Raw genomic sequence first — 21,923 nt, forward strand, 5'->3', positions numbered from 1 at the left:
CTACAGAGTATTTACTGTCTGGTAACAGAGGAAATATAACCGGTAATGATAAATAGGTTGTACACTGTCCTAAAACGGGTACACGGGAAACCCTGAGTTCTCACATGTGAGTACGCAGAATACCGTGTTCTCCCTCAGATAATCTGCACGGCGTCTGTCTCGGGGGTGTCTGCACCCTGTCATTTTGTTGTGGAGACTGAGTTCCGGAGAGCTTACGTTGTGGAAGCGCACACGAAGCCAGAATTCAGATCCTAACTTTAAATCCCATTTTCTTTCCACTAAACCTGAATAAATGGCTAGATACCCTCAAGGGACAGAATTTCTTCAAACTTGAGTCGGTCGGCATGGTGTTGGATGTCATCAGTGAAATGCTCAGACTGAACTCATCAAAGAAGGAATCGGCTAGGCCTTACCTGGCTCCTGACAGTACCAATCCAGGTGAGGAAGGGACTCTTGATATTCATAATAATAGCATGAGGGATTAAAGTCGTCAGAGTAAGCAAGTAGTTCTGTTCAGAAATAATATATTGAATTAGAAAGGCACTTTATAGTTTTAAAGGACACTTCCATATCTGTTACTTGAGCACCTTAAACCTTTCATTAGATCTGCCGAATGATTGGTTTTGTTCCCTCTTGAACCTTTCTCAGGTAAAGAAGAACCATGCCTCTTTAAGTCCAGAAATTGTCTTTGCGAATTAACATACATGGATCTTGTTGGGCAGTTATGGATAAATGGACGGCTGAATGAATAAACAAAAGGACAGGACTCAAAAGGAGTAACAAGATGCTTCCAGTTGTTTAAAATAGACAATAAAATATATTTTGAGCATAGACTACCTGGTTATATAATCAGTTAAAAATGAGGCACTTCATGAAATCTTCTGAAACCGTAGTGGCACACATCCTCGCCAAGAATTACACGGGAGGGCGTGACAGCGCGCCTGGGTCGTGGCCCGGCGCTTAGAGCGTTCAGTCACTGCTGTTAAGTGAGGAGGTGACCACAGGGGAGACTTCTAGTCTTACTCCTTTTTCCATTTCTCAAAAAGCTGCTTCCCAAAGAATACAAAAAAAAAAAAAAAAAAGAATCTTTTAATTGCCGAAATATTATACAACTAGACTAGTTTTACACGTTATTGTTCTGGTGCTGTATTATCTTGTTCTTTATTGTCTGATGTTTAAATCAGAAAATAACCTGGTTATGTATTACTTATATCTAAGAGTCTATCATCTTTTAGGCAGAGATGTTTGGGCCTGAAGAGGAAGAATTCTTCCAGGGTGTTGGAAAGGCATCTTCACGACAGTGAGTTGAACATAGAGGTTCCTTTGCAAAGGCACTTCCCGTCTCAGCTCTCTCCCAGAAATTAGCTTGTAAAACAATTCTGCTGACATTTACTCCTTCTCCCTCCTCTCCCCGCTTTAGGAAGAGAAACAATAACTTGTGAAAAGTCACTAGTAAATTCAGTTTGGTTTTCCATTGTGCCCAAATAGCGACCCTAAAACTGTAAGTTGTAAACGTCTTAGTGTTGGATTTAAAAGAATAGTATTGCTGTGCAAAACGTTTGATTAACGTAAAGCTTCAGAAGAGCCCATTGTGTGTGCCAGGCAAGTGTATTTTGTCTCCGGTTCCCAGTTCTTACAGATTTTGTTCTTACTTCTCTCTATTGCAGAAGCATAGATCATGTTGCTGTTGTGTGTGTGTGTGTGGTTAAATACATTTTCTTCCATTAGCAGAGCGATCATTGATTGACCTGATATGGCCTGGCCTCACACATTTCTGTAGATGATTCCATTAGGTGACGGCCTTAATGACAGGGATCTGATTCCATTTTTAGACATGGGAATACTCACCAGGCAGTGTGGTCCGAATTGCCGCACATCCTTACTGGCGTTCCTCTCACTTTTATAGAAAGGAAAGGAATTTCTGTGGAATTTCCTTGAGACTTCAGCTTAGTTTTATACTATAATCCCTGACTGAAGGAAGGGTTAAGGGGGCCAGGTGAAATTTGAAATTGTTCCTCAGAATTTGAATTCTGTCAGCTAAGTGGAATATTGAAAGTTTAGAACATTCAGCACAAAAACATCTGACCAGTTTGTATATGGAAATCTAAAAAAAAAAAAAAGTGCCACATTATATGGCTAAGTTAGAAATGTTGAAATTGTATGGCATCCGAACTATTGATGCTTTTAGAATTTTTAGTGCAAACATTGTCTCACATCATTGTGTCTTATTTAACTTTTGTCAATCCAAGTGTTCATCCTTAATCTCCCTTGAAGAAAAGAGAGCGTGCTTGAGGGAAGGGTTGTTTAAGGAGACGAGGTGAGCGTGTGGGGCCTCTGCTGCCTCCTCGTCAGCGCGTGTGTGTCCCTCAGTGAGAGACGAGAGACGCTCTTCCCTTCATCCGTTCGCAGCAGGACGAGCCGTGAGCCCAGCAGCACTCAGGAACACGGGCTCTGCCGGCCCAATGTGAGGACGTCACTTTACCGGCTGGTGTAAGGAGGTGGTGGTTGTTTAGTTGCTCAGTTCTGTCTGACTCTCTGCGACCCCATGAACTGTATAGCCCACCAGGCTCCTCTGTCCATGGGATTTTCCAGGCAAGAATACTGGAGTGGGTTGCCATTTCTTTCTGGTTTAAGGAGGTACTCAGAGGTAATTTTTTGACTGTGTGCAATTTTTTCCTTTTATGATGACTTTAGAATCTAATTCTGGAGTAAGGTGTGATTTTGCTGTAATTTTATGTGCATTAAAGATTAACTCTACCAACAGAGCTGAAGCCAAATGGAGGCATTTGAGAACAAATGGTTTTGAAAAATCCTGGACATTCGGTGAGATACTCATAGAGAAGTAAGTCTTTAATAAATCTGTTTTCATTAAAAACTGCTTAGTATATTTTCCCTGATGCTAGGAAAGATTGAAGACAGGAGGAGAAGGGGACGACAGAGGATGAGATGGTTGGATGGCATCATCGACTCAAGGGACGTGAGTTTGAGCAAGCTCCAGGAGTTGGTGATAGACAGGGAAGCCTGGCATGCTGCAGTTCCTGGGGTTGCAAAAAGTTGGACATGACTGAGCGACTGAACTGAACTGAGTAGGTTTTCCAACTCCTTAAAACTTTGACCAGAGAGAAAAAGTGGGAAGCAAGAGATTGATTCAGGATAGATAGAGATAAATTAGCTACGATTAGGGATTGTAGTGACCTTAACAGTAAATGTATACATTAAGTAAAAATCAGACCATTTAAATTAAATCTGCCTTAAGTTAAAACGGCTTCTATAGTAACCTAAAGTTTTAAATATATGTATTCTTTTTTTAATGTAAAGTATTAATTTGTTTTCAGTTTTTAATTATTTTTTCACCAACATAACATTTCTAAACCATTTCAGACTTACGGTCCATATTTATACTAAATCTACAGCCTGTCATGTTAAATAAGTTGTAAATATATATATATATATATATATATATATATATATATATATATATATATATATTTTTGAAGGATTATTTAATAGCTGATAAGAAACAAATGTCAGACCCTGCCAACCCTGTCTAATCTTCACAGTTCTGAGTGGGTCAAGAGACCCTTTTCAGGAGCTTGTATGTATTAACTTATTTCTCAGCAGCTCTGTTGAGAGTGAAAATAGTTGTTATTACAAGCTTGTAGATGAGAACCTACAGTGTAATCACAGGTAGAAAGTCACACAGCTGTTAGGTACGTGATCGAGGGTCCCACATTCAGACTGGCTCCATTTCCTGCACTCTTAACACGTCTTCTGTGCTGACTCTTGATTGTTATTTTTGTGTCATTTGTAAAGGTCTCAAATGCCCACTTCACTGTGGGCAGTGCCTACTTTAGGGGTCTAGACTAGGCCTTATTGCTGTTGTTCAGCCCCTCAGCCGTGTCTGACTCTTTGTGACCCCATGAGCTGCAGCACGCCAGGCCTCTCTGTCCTTCACCATCTCCTGGAGCTTGCTCAAACTCAGGACCACTGAATCAGAGATGCCATCCAACCATCTCATCCTCTGTCGTCCCCATTCTCCTCTCGCCTTCAATCTTTCCCAGCATCAGGGTCTTTTCCAGTGAGTCAGCTCTTCACATGAGGTGGCCAAAGTATTGGGGTTTCAGCTTCAGCATCAGTCCTTCCAATGAACACCCAGGACTGATCTCCTTTAGGATGGACTGGCTGGATCGCCTTACAGTCCAAGGGACTCTCAAGAGTCTTGACAACATCACAGTTCAAAAACATCGATTCTTCGGTGCTCAGCTTTCTTCACAGTCCAACTGTCACATCCATACATGACTATTGGAAAAACCATAGCTTTAACTATACAGACCTTTGTTGGCAAAGTAATGTCTCTGCTTTTTAATATGCTGTCTAGACTAGGTCCAGACTCTGAAAATTTTCTCATTTTGTATCAGAAGCTCTAATGAACATGAGGCTGAAGAGTGGTGACATCACCTCATTTCTACCTTATGTCAAACTAGATTATCAGAAAGCTGGTTAGGTCTATATTTTAGTACCGTTCCCTAATATCTTACCAGTCTTTCTAAATGCAGTTGTATGGTAAATACTTCTTCGTCTGTGTCTCCCGTGACACGGTCTGTTCAGGTGTTCGGCCGTCCTTTTGTAAGAATTCACATAGCAGATTCTTCAAGGATTTGGTTTCAAAGGAAAGTTCTCTTACAGACGGGCACATCTCCTCCTGTCAGCCGCTGACAATTACTTAGCCTGTTGTGCTTTCTATTAATATTTGCTTTGGCTGCAAGGGAGCTTGGGGTTATAGTTCATTTTAATTACAGTAACTTTCTTAACCTAGGCTTTTGATGGGGTAAATTTCTCCTCTGGCTCACTGTGGCTGGAGGTTTTAAGCTGTCCTCTGTGTATCAGCTTCAGGGAGTTCATGAACCCCTTTGAAATGATAGGAAAAATTATTTGTATGTTCAGCTGGGAACCTGGGGGAGTTTCCTTGGTGTTTATCAAAATTTCAGTGACCTCCACCTGCTCCCCAAAAGTGAGGAACCATTGTTCTCTGGACTGGCTATTCATTTTATATTTTAATGGTCTCACAAACTCTCTTGTTATAATCTGCTTATAACCTTTTTGGCAATAGGTTGATTGTAAATCATACCTATACATTCAAATCATTATCCTGTTTCTCAATTTTGTCAGAAAATTCTCTGACAAGTAAGTTAATTTTATCAACCGGTTCTCTGTAATTTTAAAAGACACTCAGTCTTAGGAGCTTAAAGAATAGTTGATGTATTCATGCATATCATGTACCTACTACATTTATTTTCTTTTAAAGGAGCTTTTCCCTCTTAATTTATTGCCTTAAATGTTGTTGTTCAGTAGCCCAGTCATGTCCAACTCTTTGTGACCCCATGGACTGCAGCACACCAGGCCTCCCTGTCCCTTACCATCTTCTGAAGTTTGCCCGAGTTCGTGTCCATTGCATCGGTGATGACATCCAGCCATCTCATCCTCTGACACCCTCTTTTCCTTCTGCCCTCCGTCTTTCCCAGCATCAGGAACTTTTCCAGTGAGTCGGCTCTTCACATCAAATGACCAAAATACTGGAGCTTCAGCTTTAGCATCAGTCTTTCCAACAACTATTCAGGGGTAATTTCCCTTAAGACTGCCTGGTGTGATCTCCTTGATTCAAGGGACTCTCGGGAGTCTTCTCCAGCCCCACGGTTTGAAGGCATCGGTTCTTTGGCATCCCGCCTTCTTTACTGTCCAGCTCTCACCACTGTAGGTGACCACTGGGAAGACCAGAGCCGTAACTGTATGGATCTTTGTCGGCAGAGTTTTTTGCTTTTCAACACACTGTCTAGGTTTGTCATCGCTTTCCTGCCAAGAAGCAGTCATCTTGTGATTCCATGGTTGCCGTCACCATCTGCAGTGATTCTGAGCCCAAGAAGAGGAGCTCTGTCACTGCTTCCACCTTTTCCCCCTTTATTTGCCATGAAGTGATGGAGCCGATGCCATGATCTTAGTTTTTTTTAACACTCAGTTTTAAGCCGGCTCTTTCACTCTCCTCCTTCACCCTCATCAAGAGGCTCTTTAGCTCCTCTTCACTTCCTGTCGTCAGAGTGGCATCACCTGCGCTTCTGAGGTGGTTGATGCTTCCCCTGCCTCTCTTGACTCCAGCTTGTCACTCACCCAGCCCGGCATTTCTCATGCTGTGCTCAGCGCACAGGTTAAACAGACAGGGTGGCAGCAGACAGCCCTGCCGTACTCCTTTACCATGCCCTTAAACAGCGAATAGTAAAGTATTTGTAAAACGATGAATTAATTTATATTTTGAATTAACATTTTAAGCAATTACATGTACAGCCAAAATCTATACATGTAAACAATATTCCTTCATCTTCTTCCTTTGTTTTGTGGGTAAACAGAAAAGATTCTAGCCATTCTAATCATTTTTCTGGACTGTTTCTATTTTAGGAGAAACAACTCCCAAAATACATAGGGTAGAGTTACCAGCCATTTTTAGCTAGACCTGTGCATTGATAGGTAACAGTCATACCCATTGGAGGAAAATAAAGCCTGCGCTGCCAACCTCACTACTCAGATTAGTTTCCACAGCTGTCGTCTTAAGTGTTTTTTATAGTTTTTCAAATGCAAATTGTACTGACAGGTACTCTACAGAATTGTGCTATAATCCAAGGGGGCACGTGTATTATGTTTTTGATTATAGAGGCTTTTTGGTCTAATTGAGTGTTCTTTTGCAACAAAATAAAATTACAGTTACTCAAGTTGGAAAAAGGGAGTAAAGCCATCTGCTTTTCACTAGGCGATGTCTTGGTTGTTTAAATCTATAAGTTGTATGTAAATACATATTTTTCTCCTGAAGAGTTGATGACTGACAAAAAGAAATACTACTACCAAAGTGTCATTATAATAAAAGCGATTGTGTCTGTGAATTATATAGCAGTGTGAGTTATGGTGTGGGTTATAATAAATGACTCAATAGTTCTTCACTCCCTGGTTATAGAACCCTGTGAGTAACAGAGATCCAAGGTTGAAGACTGAGGAAAATGAATCCCACACTACCATCCAGCTTGCTACTCTGCAGGCTTGGTATGTGGAAAAAGAATTTGTATGACTTAACCACACTTAACCACACACATTAAAATTTGGTGTGCCAACAAAAACAGATTTCCTTAAATGATATGATTTATATTCCCGCAATAGAGAGAGCAGATCTGCGGCATTGTCTTGTCCCTCATTATAAAGTGTATTCTGCTGTTTTATTCATATTGTATTCATATATTCTATATATAGCCTATAAAGACACTGGTAAGGTTATAATAATGGGTAATATTTTCTACATTTTATCTCTTAATGAGGAATATTTGAACATTTATTGAATGTGAATGGCATGTGAATGGTTCTGAAGTAGGTTTGTGGGAGCTGGCAGAGACGACACCTACTTCTTACCACTGTATAAATGAAAAAAGCTTAGAGGAAGATGTAGCTCTAACTGAAAACATGTTGGTTGTGCTTCAGCAGCAAGAGAAATGTTCATAACCTTTGATTCAGTAATTTAACATAAGGGACCCTCGCTTATGGAAAATAATTAAAAATAAGGACTGGGATGTGTAATAATGAAATGTGAAAGTAAACAATGTTATGTGACGAGAAACGGCTAAAGTTAATCCTTCGGATGGTTATGTATCCAGTGAAAACAAATGGGCAAACTATATAACAATATGAAAAGATGCATGTAAGAAGGAGTAGATGATACTATATATCATAAATGATAAGTTTATAAAATGTACATATTTTAAATATTTGAAAGGAAAAGAAGAAAATTTAATTTCTAATAAATTAATTAATCTGGGTTCAAGTAATGAGGTTACAGATGCTCTCCTTTCCTCCCTTCTGGCCTCTCTGAAATAGTATTATACTAATTTAAAAAATTAAATGTAGATTTACATTTTTAAGACAGTCTAGTTCTTGTTCTCGAGGAACTGCTAGTCTAGTGGGTTAGAACTACAATAAAAAGAAATAAGTTATTGGCATGAGAGAAACTTAAGTGCTCTGCGAAGACTCTTGAAATTCAGTTTTCTACATACTGGATTCTTGTAAAGTCAAAGGAACCTTAAAAGTTAATATTTCTTAATGAAATAAACTTAATTTTTAAAGGCACTGAAAATGTCTAAGAATCTAAAACTATCAGTGAGATGCTGTTTCTTCTATTCACATCTTGATGGTAGAACCATTAATTTGCATCCGGTACTATTGTGCTGGGAATAGTCAGCTAGGTATTTATTTAAATACACTTGTGGCATGCTTATAAACCCTCCTAGGCATGTATCTGGGGGTGAGGATGAATGAAGAATGTGGTCCCAGCTCCATGGGAGCTTTGTATCTGATTAGGCCCTGCTTTCAGTCACACTTTATTAAATGCTTCCACCAGTGTTTACATTAAGAATGACTTGAAACCATGGGAAAGAGGGAATTTTGACTGAGGGATGCAGGGAAGACTTCCCAAAGGTTATATAACAGGCTGTGAGCCTTGGAGGATGATGAAAGGTCACAAAATAAGCAGTATTTTTTTCATGGATCCTTGGAAGGCAGCAGAGGATCCATGAAATAAATAAAAGGAAGGAACATGGAATAAAATGAGTAAAGGCACAGAAATATCCTGGGTTTAAGGGACATCCAGGTTGCCGCGTGTTTCTGGAGTTGTAAATAAGTAGGTGCGCGGGGCCAATGAAAGGAGGGTTGGTGGCCAGTGTTTGAGAAGCTGGCCCCTGCTGGTTTGTGCGGATGCCTTAGTGAACAGACGTGAAGGTGGCTCTGTTCTCAGGGAACATGTAGTCCAGTATGGGGAACGAGAATTAACTAAAAATCCAGTGTATTGGTTTAAATTTGTTCATGAAGATTTTGGGGGGCTTTATTAAAATTCCTTTCACGAAATCCCGATTCCAGACAGTGTGGTGCTTTTTGTTCTAAAGGAAACCATCAGATGTTGTAGGACTACAGCGGGGGAAGGGGGCTCTGATTCTGCCTGGGAAGGCGGCTGGAATAGTGACCCGGGAGGACTTGCTATAGGAGGCTGTAAGTGAGCCTGGCTTGAGGGGTGAGTGGCAGTTAGCGGGCAGGTGGGAGTGAGGAGAAGAGCAGTCTGAAAAGGCAGGTGTAGCCCGGTTATTAAAGGGATGCAGGTGGCTCTGTTGGCTTCTTTAAGGCATTTTTGCATGTGCATCATATGTCAGTAAATGAATCACCACGTTTAAAAGAAGTTTGATGATGAGAGGGTTAAGCCAGTGCTGCCTAGGTGGTCTGTGATCTCACATGACTTGGCCAGCTTCGACACATCTAGAACAGTTTGTTGGGAGACAGTAAGGACAATTTAAGCTGTGGCTTTTATTTAATTTTAAAACAGCACAGTTTAAAAGGTAAAAGTTTCCTATTTATTAATGATATGCTATATGAGCAGAAAGCAAGAATTCAGGAATTCAGGGAGGCAGCTAAAGAGAGTTGAGAAATACAGATATAGAAGGAGCTACAGTAGGGAGAAGTGACGTTCCCAAGGAATGGATACGTTCCCAAGGAATGGTCTTGGTGGGAAGTGGTGGGTAGGTCTAGGAGCTCTCCTTTTTCTGTCTCACAGAAGATGAGCTTCTGAATCCTTTGCTTTTTTTTTTTTTTTTTATTACAAATAGGGTCTTTGTTATCATTTTCAGCAGATTTAGCTTCTTTTAATCTAAACTGTTTTCAGTGTTGGGTAAATTTCCCAGTAGCTGCGGTTGAGATACTAAAGCACAGTGGCTTTTGAGAGAGTACTGGTCACTAAACTTACTTTCCCAGGCCAGGCTTTGAAGTTAATTCAGGAAAAGTCAGAGACACTGCCCATCCTTATCCTGTGAGGCAGCCGTGGAGGTCCTTCTGTTTGTCTGCTCTTAGGAACAAAACTGGCATGGGGATCATGCCACCTGACTTTGCCTTTGTTCTTATACATTTCAGATTACAGAGTTCCGTTCGCATACGTGTACTTGCAGTGTGTATGCTAAGTGAAGTGAAAGGCGCTCAGTCGTGTCCGACTGTTTGCGACCCCATGGACTGTACAGTCCACGGAATTCCCCAGGCCAGAACACTGGAGTGGGGAGCCTTTCCCTTCTCCAGGGGATCTTCCCAACCCAGGGATCGAACCCAGGTCTCTGCATTGCAGGAGGATTTTTTACCAGCTGAGCCACAAGGGAAGCCCAAGTATGGTAAATACTTTGCTAAAATGAATAGGATTGCATCTATAATCATTTCTAATTAATATAATAGTTTATTTTAGCTATTTAAATATCTCATGTTGAATGCTTGGAGACTTATATTACTGTTTTTATTAGTCTTTTATTTTAAAAGATGTTCCATAACTGGATGTATGTGCCTCTGTGCATTTTTATTAGTAATATACACTAAAATAACTTCTTGGACAAGAAACAAGTTAGTTTAAACTATATTCCTGAAGGATATGTTATTTTATCCAAGAGCATTTTAGTTCTTAGTTACAAACTCCGAAAAGTGAGGAAAGTATGATTTATTGAGGTTAACGTCAATTTCTTTTAAAGCAGTTAATAAACTCCTTTTGGAGTTAGTGGTGTATGTAAATTCTTCATAATAATGTTATTACTAAATTAGGTCAGTGCCTGGCTGCCTGTTTTGATCTGAGTTCTTTCTGCTTTTTAATGCAGTGCATTAGATATTGCTTTGATATTTAGTTGTTTACTTAGAATCTTTATATACTTGTTCTAAGGCTCCTACATGTAAACGCACACACACACACTCTCAGACTCTGACACCACCCCAGAATCACTTTCTCCGTATTATGGTCCACGTCCACTTTATTCCTCCAGAGGTTGCTAGCATGGCATCTGGTCTAGCCTGAGTAATATGCAGTTTGTTTCAGTTCTGCTAACGCATCTGCATGTTTTGATAGAACATCAGGCACTTAGAAAAGAGTAAAAATCTATCTGTCTGCCCGTTGTGACTCAAGCAGAAAGTGGCAGCGAGTTATTTCTCCGTTTCCCTCGGTGTTTGGGCGATGGTTTGGATGGGCCTTTCCTTCAGGTGGACGCGGCCGTGGGAAAGCTGTCGGTGAGTCTGAGCCACGGCGCCTCTGTGGGTCTCCACCTTCCAGGAGAGGCCGGGCCAGAGCTCTCCTGGCCCCAGTGTCATCTCAGGGGGGCGGACGCGGTGATGGTCCTGCACCCGGCTCCGGCCAAGGCCCGTCTCGGTGACCGTGCCCACCAGCTCTTCTGTGTCGGCGCCGGCCGCCCTGCACCCTGCCCCGGCAGTGAGCGGCCCGAGCCCAGCGCCAGTGCGCCCGCTCCGGTCTGAGGGCCCGGCTCCTGAGGGCGGTTCTGGACGGCACAGCGCTGCTGCTTTGCTGCACGCCTTGCCCCGCTAAAGGGAAGGAAAGTTTCATGTGTTAGGACTCTTCTGGCTTCTTACTTTTTCTTTTTAGCTTCAAGGTACATTTGGAACCAAAAAATACTCAGTGTCTAGTACTAAACATGTCACCGTCACTTTCGTCTCTCTGTTTTTAATTTGGAGAAAGTATCAGTATTTTGTAGAAAATGTGCAGTATACAGACTGGCATTCACCTCATCTTTCTTCATCCTCCAGGACTGCAGGTTAATAATCATAAAGAAATCTACCCCTGATGTAACTCCTATGTTCTGTGTTTTTGCTTTTCTTTATTCAGATCTGCTTCTCATGTGTTCAGCCACTGCCATGAAAAACAAATCCCTTCCTAGGAGAAATGAGTGTTAGAAATGGATCTAAAAAGAAAAGGTTAATGAGGAGAGCTGACAGTGCACATAACCGTGTGATTGCTCAGTAAATCATGCGTTAATTACACGATGAAGGAGGCCAAGCCGGCACCGGACGGATGGGGTGTCAGCAGGGCGGGGCAAGCGGACGCCCTGGAGATATGGCGGGCCGACGCGTGGATGGGAGGCGGAGGCGCATCAGGGAGCGGAGACCGTGACTGCGGGACGGAAGCGGGAGATGTCACCAAGGGTAGACTGGAGCACGAGAGGGGATGAGTCGTGGCCCTGGGAATGGTCTTGCTGAGAGAGGGGTGAGCAGTGATAGTAAAAAGGAGAAAAACGGCTTAAGCTGATTCATGGTCTATCGAAAAAAGTCACCTATTAATGTACTGCTTTTGAATGGCCACTTTAAAAGAGCTTTGCCTTTCTACAGTATTCTTTATTAATAATGACAGTAAAGCTACGAAAACCCAGATCCTTATGTTGATTTTAACAATCACATTTCTTTTGGTGGTGGTCTTCTAAACATGGCTCTAACTTCTGGTAAGAATAAGGTATTTACCATGATATTTTGACTTAAACGCAGTAAAAGACTTATCCTGAAATACGGAGAATCTTTGGCAACTTTAAGGTACCATTTTAATACAAGTGAAGTCTGGGGTGGTGTTTGGTACCTGCAAATTATTTTTTGAATGCGCCTTATTTTTAGAGCAGTTTTAGCGGAGATCTCCGTGTACTCCCACACTGGCAGACCGTGGCTGGGGGTCCCGTTGTCACAGCTGACACACACTTCCTCTCCGAGCCCGGGGTCCACTGCGGGGGGCTCGCTCAGGTCCTGGGGCGGAGGCGCGTGTCTCCGGAATGGTTTGTTCGGAGTGCGTTTCCCTGAGGCCGGCATCGGGGAGGCGGAGGCGGCCGGACGGCCACACGCGCCCTCTCTCCCGGCGGGTGTGCCCCGCTGCCCCCTCTGCAGAGTCCGGCCAGGACGGCCGCCGCGCTCCGCGGGGCTGTGTGTGCGGGCACCTGCCACGCAGCCTCGTGTGAGACTAGGTGTACAGTTCTATCATGGAATGGTCAGTTAGAAAGACACGTTTATTTTAAACAAAGTAGCTTGGTTGAGTCTAAGGCCAGAGGTGAATGGCTTTAGTGGTGGAGGGGGCTCGTGACACGGCTGCCCTGCGGCCGCCAGCGCTGGGCGTCGGGCGCTCCGCCGCCAGGGAGGCTCTGGGCCGGGGCCGGGGCGCCCTGGAGGCCGGGAAGGGCTGCGGGGCCAGCGTGTCTTCACGGCCTTGCAGGACTTCTGACATCTGTGTTTCGTTTTTTAATGAATGAATTTATTTTAATTGGAAGACGATCCCCGGAGAGTATTGTGGAGGCCTCTGACTTACATCCGCGTGACCCCTCCCTCCTGAACCCCTCCCCACCCGGCCCTGCAGCTTGCCAGGGAGCACCTGCCCTGCGCTCCTTGCGGGTACGTCACACTCCCATGGCTGCTACTGTACCTGTGGCAACACACATGTTCCAGCGCTCTCCTCTCCAGTCGTCCCGCCGTCTCATCCAGCCGTGTCCTAGAGACTGTTCTTACATCTGTGTCTCCTTTGCTGCCCTGTTTGGACATAGGATCGTTGGTACCGCCTTTCTAGATCCCATATATGTGTGTTAATATGCGATATTTGTCTTTCTCTTTCTGATTTACTTCACTCTGTATAATAGGCGCTGGGTTCATCCGCCTCATTAGAACTGACTCAGATGCGTTCCTTTTTATAGCTGAGTAATAGTCCATTGTGTATGTGTACCGCGACTTCCTTATCCATTCATCTGCTGAAGGACATCAGGGTTGCTTCCATGTCCTAGCTATTGTTTGTAAACTATTTGATGATGGCCATTCTGCCCAGTGTGAGATGATACCTCATTGTAGTTTTGATTTGCATTTGACATCTGTTTTTAAAATGAGTGTTGCAGTGGGCAGAAAGTCATGAAAAGGTACTTTAGATTATGGGAAATATGTAGAACATGAATGTTATCAACCAGTACCTCTGTGGGGTTTTATGAGTGATGGCTGGCCCACTGAACGGCTGTCTCCTCTCTCCTGAAAACACAAGGCTCTAGATCACTAGATCACTGTCTGTGGGATCTGTGTGTGTGTGTGTGTGTGTGTGTGTTGGGGGGGGTGGCTTGCACACATGCATGTGCACACACTACTTGTTAATATTTGTAAGTATGTGTGTGTATTCACTTATGATCCCAAGATCTGCTAATTTTTGTAAAGTAATATTTAAGTTATTTTGGAGGCATGGTTTTCTAAGATATTAGTTTTTTTCCCTTTTCTCTAAATAGTTAGTGAAAATGTTGCATTGTTACTGTATTATTTCTTCTCACGAAAGAACAGTATTATTTAAAAAAAATCACTCCAATGCTGAAATGTTTTTTTAGAGTAGAATTTGATGACCAAAGCTTATTGCATGTGTATGATTGCATGTAGAAAAATTACCTTACATCATAGCTACCCTGTGGAAATTGCTTGTTGAATGATTTAGCATATTTGAAGAGATTCATGGTGATCCAGTTCCTTATAGGGAAGATTTCTGTGAAAGATTTCAGGATAAAGTTATGTAGAGAACTTTCCCAATTCAGAAATAAAATTCACTGATTTTGTTTACCTTTTTCTGCTTTATAGTATCAACAAGAGTTACAGGTAGAAAATATATGGAACTAGGTGGATAGATTGCAAAATCCATCTTACATTCATTAAAGATAATACTTGCTTTGAATTCTCTTTTCTTTCAAAAGTATTCCCTAGACTTCTTTTTGTAGAAACAAGTTGTCAAACGGAGAAGAGAACTAGGGCCCAGAGGACACAGAGATTGAAGGAGAATTTAAATTTCTTTATGAAAAGCAATTCACTGTTGCACAAAAGTAAAAAAAATTTTTTTTAATTAAAATGTTATTCTTTCCTTGATATCATTTAGAATAGAATCTGTGTCCTTGAAAACATCTGAGTTATGAAAGTGGTTTCTGCTCTGCTACTCCTGTTTTGTTGTAAGCCCTTGTTTTGTTTAATGAATCATTATACATATGGTAAGCTCAATGGGTATGTTATAAAATTTGAAGACACTATTATTAATCCACATATTATGTATGTTTATAATGCTCTTTTTTTTTAAGAATTAGAAAACAAAAAAGATTTAGAAAACAGTTGTAAATTGTAAGCCTGTACCAAATTGTTGTCTGTGGCAACAATTTCATAGTGTAGTTTTAATTTAAAAAACAATATCCCCAACTCGGTGGTTTGCCTTAACTTCTACATAGACAGAAGTCTTTTCTAATATCATACTTTAAAAGGGACTTTCAATGATAATTTCTAAAGTTTTTAAAGGATTCTACAACACCCTTACATTGCTTACTAGTAACCAAATACTGAGTTCCTGTAAATTGTAGCAATTTATCACATATGAAATATGATCTTTTTTTTAAAAAGTCAGTTCTTATACATGATGATGAAAGAACTCATTTTCACATCTTTAGAAAACCACCAGGATGGTCATACTGTTTAAACCTTAGCGTAGTCTCAAGTTTCAGTTTATAAAGTCTTTAGTCTCAGAAAGACATAAAACTCTTAAGAGTTGTGCTAGTTTGTTTTCTAAGTGTGCAGAGGACAAGAACTTCCTTCTGATGAGTAAAAGCAGGTGTGACGTAGGTGTTGTGAAACAGAGATCTACCTCCTGGATTAGTGTCCCCCCTTCCGTGATGAGGATGGGAGCAGAAACAGTTGGCTTGCAGGGGAGAGGACACGTGTGGCTGGGATGCAGCGGTCTGTTGGCGCCTCACATCCTGAGCCATTGGGACAGCTGGGGTGTTCCGACAGCCAATTGAGTTAGGTGAGCAAACCATGGTTTTCCATCTTTCCATCTTTTACTCATTTTCCTCAGGCATTAGTTCATAAAGTCAGAAAGATACCATTTACACAAAGATCTTTAATGTGTTTAAGTTCAGCTTCTTAAGTAAATGAGTTAACATGTGGAATAGAATTTCTGAGGAGCATCTGCCAGTTACCGTGTGGTATTGGCTTTGGGATAATTGATATTTGGCTGCTCTGACAGTAATAGGCTACCAGATCAGCTGCTTCTTGAGTCTCTCTTTGGAACATGCTAATAGGGTCATCTCAACAGAGTGGAGGATGCTTATCTTTTAAAGCGTTTATAGTTGGGTGGGGTCTTTTGTTTAAGAGCTGTAATGATATGTGAGTCAACTTAAAAGGAGCACTCAAAGACCTGACTTTATACTAATATTTATACTAATATTATAAATTTTGGTCTAGATATTTAGGACTCAGGGTAAGCTTTTTAAAACATATACATATTTTATAAAATACATCATTATATCTAAACAATACCAAAGTAGTGTTGTATTTAATCCTTTTTTATTAAAGTTTTGGTGAAACAGCATAGATCCATAATAACTTAGAACAGATAGGCTTAAACCTCCCACCTCCCTGTTTTGTCTGTTTTCTTCTTCAGTAACAAACCTCGAGATTGGGCACGCCAGACTGCAGTTTATTTGTGCGTCTGTGCTCCTGTCTCCGCACAGAGGGTTTGCGGTGAGTGATGATAGCCACAGCACCAGCAGCGACAGCATAGTTAGCATTTGTCGGGTGCTCCCTGTGATCTAGGTGCGTGTTTCTTACACCAGCCGTAGGAGGTGGGGACTGCTCTTACCTGTGTTGTGCACTTGAGAAAGTGATGCTTACAGGAATTGAGTAACTTGCCGACATTTAACATTCTGGGAGATGGAGGTAGAATGCTAGCCTCAGAAGTCTAACCTTTGCTCCCAACCTCTACAGAATCAGTAGGGGTAGAGGAACAAGACGGAAACATTGAATATTCGTGTCTTCAAGTCCCACAATTCTTGGGACTCAACCATGAATTTGACTCTAAATTTCCTATAGCAAAAGAAAAAAAAAAAGTGGGAAGGGTGAATGGGGTTTGGGAGAATACCATTTAAAATCTTTTTCTTAGGACTTAATCCTCAAATAGAGCCCCCTTGTGGGTGCCTCCAAAGGAGACTCACTGGGATCAGATGCTGGAAATGATTTCTTCATAACACTGCCTATAGTATATGGGTGATGGGTTTAATAGGATTTTTTTTTTAATCCCACAACAAACCATAAGGCCAGAATGCCCAAGCATGATCTGGGCAGTGAGATGCCAGAGAGCTCAGCTGGTAGAGAATCTGCCTGCAATGCAGGAGACCCCCCGGTTCAATTCCTAGGTCAGGAAGATCCCCTGGAGAAGGGATAGACTACCCACTCCAGTATTCTTGGGCTTCCCTTGTGGCTCAGGTGGTAAAGAATCGGCCTGCAATGGGGGAGACCGGGCTTTGATCCATGGGTTGGGAAGATCCCCAGGAGAAGGGAAAGGCTACCCACTGGAGTATTCTGGCCTGGAGAATTCCATGGACTGTATAGTCCATAGGGTCACAAAGAGTCAGACATGACTGAGCATGCATGGAGTGGCTTGATCCATTTGTAAGATCTAGCCTACTCCCTCAGAATGGAAGCAGATACTTGCAAACAAAGCAACAGATAAGGGATTAATCTCCAGAATATACAAACAACTCATGCAGCTCAGTATCAAAGAAACACACAACCCAATCAAAAATTGGTGAAAGATCTAAATAGACATTTCTCCAAAGAAGACATGCGTATGGCCAAAAAAACATGGAAAGATGTTCAACATCATTAATTATTGTGTACATGCATGCTCAGTTATGTCCAACTCTTTGAGACCCCATGGATTGTACCTGCCAGGTTCCTCTGTCCATAGAATTTTCCAGGCAAGAATACTGGAGTGGGTTGCCGTTTCCTACTCTGGGGAATCTTCCCAACCCAGGGATTGAACCTGCGTTTCCTGCATTGGCAGATGGATTCTTTACCACTGTGCCAGCTGGGAAGCCCTAATTATTAGAGAAATACAAATCAAAGTACAGTGAGGTATTACCAATTAGAATGACCATCATCAAAAACTCTACAAACGATAAATGCTAGAGAGGGTATGGAGAAAAGAGAACCTTCCTTCACTGTTGGTGGGAATGTAAATTGGTATAGACACTATTGTGAACAGTATGGAGATTCCTTGAAAAGCTAAAATAGAGCTATTACATGATCCCACTCCTGAGCATATAGCCTGAAAAAACTATAATTTGAAAGGATGTATGCTAGCCACATTATTTACAGTAGCTGGGACATGGAAGCAACCTAAATATTTATTGGCTGAGGAAGGGACCAAGAAGAAGTGGTATGCATATACAGTGGAGTGTTACTCAGCCGTAGAAAGGATGGAATAATGCCATTAGCAGTGACGTGGATGGATCTGCAGATTGTGATACAGAGTGAAGTACGTCAGACAGAGAGAAATACCATATAACGTTGCTTATACATGGAGCCTAGAGAATTGGTACAAGTGAACTTACCTGCAAAGCAGAAATAGTCACGGACGTAGGGAACAAACTTCTGGTTCCCGTGGGGAGGAGGGGGTGGGCTGAATCGGGAGGTTGGGATTGACGCACAGACACTGCTGATGCGCTGTGTGAAGTAGGCAAGTGATGAGGACCCGCCACGCAGCCAGGGAACCCTGCCCGGTGCTCCGGGATGACCCGGATGGGAAGGAGGTCTACAGCAGAGGGGACGTGTGTGTGTGTGTGTGTGTGTTACTGACTCACTCTGCTGGGCAAGAGAAAGTAACACAGCGTTGTAAGGCACCTGGAGTTCAGGAAATTTTTTTTTTTTTTTAAATCCGGAATACTGAGAGGAATGACATAGATGGCTGCACATTTGCCACTTAATCCGGGTCTTTGTGTCTACTTCAGAAGCACCAAAGTATACTTTGTGTATACTTCAAATGAGCAGATCCTGGCTGACATCTCTGTTTTGAAAATTGAGAAGGGTAAACAAGAAACGGTGACAGTTGTTCATTTTATTAAGCTCACAATTGAGTGGGTAATTATCCCAGGCAGGGGGACTGTCATGGAAGCCAAGAAGTTGAATTTCCAGTAAGAAAGCGTTTTTTCAGGTCTGTGGAGTGCGCAGAGAAGTGCCAGGTCAGAGAGGACTTTAGTGTCCACTGCGTGGCCACAGGCCCCGGGTGCCTCAGCAGGGGCAGCGTCGGAGGAGTAGTCACCCTCGGTGCTCTGGGCTGGGGAGGAGTGCAGGGCGCAACCGGAGCTCCTTGTGTAGCCTGCGCCCGTGGGTGCATGCAGTCCTGGGGAGGAGAGGCCCGGTTGAAGGACTTTTGTATAAGGAACGGAGGAGGCCTCAGGCCGTTTGCACGTCTAGGGGAGGAAACCAGTGAGGAGGGAGAGGGAAGGTGAAACGCAGAGCCCGACGGGGGTTGCACCTGGGCATCTGGGGCGCGGGTGACGGGGCTTAGAGATGCTGGGGCTCAGGTCGCGGCCGCAAACGGTGGCCAACCGATCAGCCGTCAGAGAGGTGCTCTCCCCCACCACTGCCTGCCCTCCGCTGTCAGGCAGCGCCGCGCACATGCGGATGAGGTCTAGGACAGGGGGGTGAAGGCTGGGGGCCAGTCACGAGTGGTGACCCGCCTGGAAAGGTGACTGGGCCAGCAGCGGCGCTCCCCTGACCCTGGAGATGGAGCTGTCATGGGAGTGGGAGTTAGGCGAGCCAGCGGGGAAGGCGGAATAGGCTGGAGGGCGACGCAGAAGCGGGCACCCTGGTGAAAACCCGCGTGCTTCCTTCCACTCTCCTCCCGGCGGCTGACTCTGCTGTTGCCCTGGGCGGCTCCGGGTGCCCCGGTGCTTCCTCACCCAAGGGGACGCGTGTGCAGGGGGCCGGGAGCCTCCCGAGGAAGCTGCGTGCTCCGCTGGTCTTAGAGGGCGCTGGTGTCGGATGGCCATGCCCGGGAAGCCCACCTAAGGTTGGCAGGGAGAGTTAAAAGTAAAAGACCAAAGGCCTTGGGGCTTAGGGGCCTTGTGTTTTGAAGGAGTCTTTAGTCATTGTAAACAAAAACAGAATAGAAAAATCTCTCAGGATATTATCATGGGATACTATTTTACATTGTGAGCATTTATATTTTTGTTGGTCTTTATTTCTAATCGTGACTGTGATTCCGGGATTATTTCATTATATAAACATCGATAAAGAAAAAGTTAATCATGGTATTAATATTGTTACAGAATAATTTTTTGTATTGACCTAAGGAAGAAATAAAGAAGTTTTGTTCTTTTAAAATTCTTTTCAAAACAAAGCAAAATAAGGCTAAGCTACTTTAAGCGGTTGCAGTGTCCTGGGAAAACAAAAGCTTTGGTGCATATGCTTTTGATAGTAGACACTGTGACCGTATTATGTGCGCTTTCCTAATAATGTCTGATGTTATCAAATTGATTAACTCAACATGGGGACTCATCAGATTTAACTGTGGTTGGCAGCTGTACACTAGAAGAATAGTAATACAGAAGGGGAATGAAATTAGCTTTTTAATCAGCTGCGTTAAATACAGAACTAAAAAATGTATCCAATGTGTTCATTGTTTCACAGCAACGTGTGCGACTGTAGAATTCACAACAGTAGCCTTTCCATTATCCTTCCCAATAAAATCCTGACTGGTATTTTCAAAGATTGGCTACTGCCAAAAGCTGGACGTGCTAATTAGATTTTCATCTGATAATTGATAGTGTGGGTTTCAAGCATTTATGATTTCCTGTGGGCTTCAAAAGTCAGCATTTGTATCCATAGATTATATTTACTGTGTAAACCTCAGACTAGTCAACTCATCTAAGAACTAGAACCTGAACCACTGATGACTCCTCCTCGGAGCAACATAAATATTTCTCTGAGAAATTAGTCATTGCGAAAATAATTATTTTCCTTTTTGCTTTTAAAGATACAAGCATGAAAAGTTAATAAATGATACCTAAGGAGGAGCCCTCAGTTAAGGGGTCAGGGTTGATTCTGACTCTGCCCGTAACTGTAGCTTGAGCCGCGGAGTGCTGTAGACAGTGACTGCCTGCTTTGCGCAGGTCGCTCAGGGCGCTACCGTTCTGACAAGAACAGCAAAGACACCAGCTTCCTTGGAAACACCGTTTGGATGTCCTGAGAATCTCTCTTGAGGGCAACAGTCATTAGTTAAGCTTTAAGGACTAATTTTCAACTGTTGAGAAATAAGCGTGACAAAACTAGCCTGAATCTCTAGATTGTGTAGCATGAAGTGTGTGCAGAGAATTTCCTCTTCCGCTAGGTGTGACACCCAGCTTTTAGTCTGTGTTCTAAAGCTGTTGAGCTAGTAAAAATGTGAGTATTCAGATATTCCCCAGTCAAATGTTATCATCTGGAATTAAGATAACAAAATAGCTGATAAGTGACTGAAAAGATATGCAGATTATGTGGGACAATTTTCACCTCTGGGTTAGAGATCAGTTTTCCAAAAAAAAAAAATACATTAAAGTGTTCTTAGATGCGTTGTATGTTAACACATAATCATGTTAAATGCATGTATGAGGAGTAGTGTATATTAAATTTCTCATGTCGCTTCAGATTTGTAACTTAATTAGTACAGTGTCATGACTAGTTTTAATTCAGAGAGTTAAATATATTTAATTTAGGGGGAAAAAGCAATATTTGTCATTTAAAGAAGATACAGTATCCCCAATAGGTCCCCATTGTGAGAGAATGTAAATTTTACAGGTTTGATAAGTCCCTGAATATGTTCGGTTAGATAGATAACTTACTCAAATGTAATCTTAACTATAATCTTGCAGGTGAGAGAGTATAAATATTTCAGGTTCAAGAGGGATTATTTTGAGGAGTTTTAATTGCCAGTGAGCAGGAGTTTATTGTGATCCATACAGTCAAAGGCTTTGGAACAGTCAATAAAGCAGAAATAGATGTTTTTCTGGAACTCTCTTGATTTTTTGATGATCCAGCAGATGTTGGCAATTTGGTTCCTCTGCCTTTTCTAAAACCAGCTTGAACATCTGGAAGTTCACGGTTCGTGTATTGCCGAAGCCTGGCTTGGAGAATCTTGAGCATTATTTTACTAGCGTGTGAGATGAGTGCAGTTGTGCAGTAGTTTGAGCATTCTTTGGGATTGCCTTTCTTTGGGATTGGAGTGGAAAATTCTGAAAGAGATGGGAATA

General features: G+C 42.4%; 1 protein-coding gene and 1 long non-coding RNA gene across 2 annotated transcripts in view; both read left to right on the forward strand.

Annotated features, from left to right (window-relative positions):
• The window catches only part of LOC122684278, an 831,075-nt gene that overhangs the window by 38,958 nt on the left and 770,194 nt on the right, over nt 1–21,923 (forward strand).
• On the forward strand, nt 349–5,844 carry LOC122684282. The gene is made up of 4 exons (XR_006337961.1): nt 349–438; nt 1,236–1,300; nt 2,765–2,842; nt 5,523–5,844. It is a non-coding gene; the product is annotated as an uncharacterized LOC122684282 (long non-coding RNA).

The sequence above is a fragment of the Cervus elaphus genome, chromosome 26 (genome assembly GCF_910594005.1).
Source record: "Cervus elaphus chromosome 26, mCerEla1.1, whole genome shotgun sequence".
Taxonomy (NCBI): Eukaryota; Metazoa; Chordata; class Mammalia; order Artiodactyla; family Cervidae; genus Cervus; species Cervus elaphus.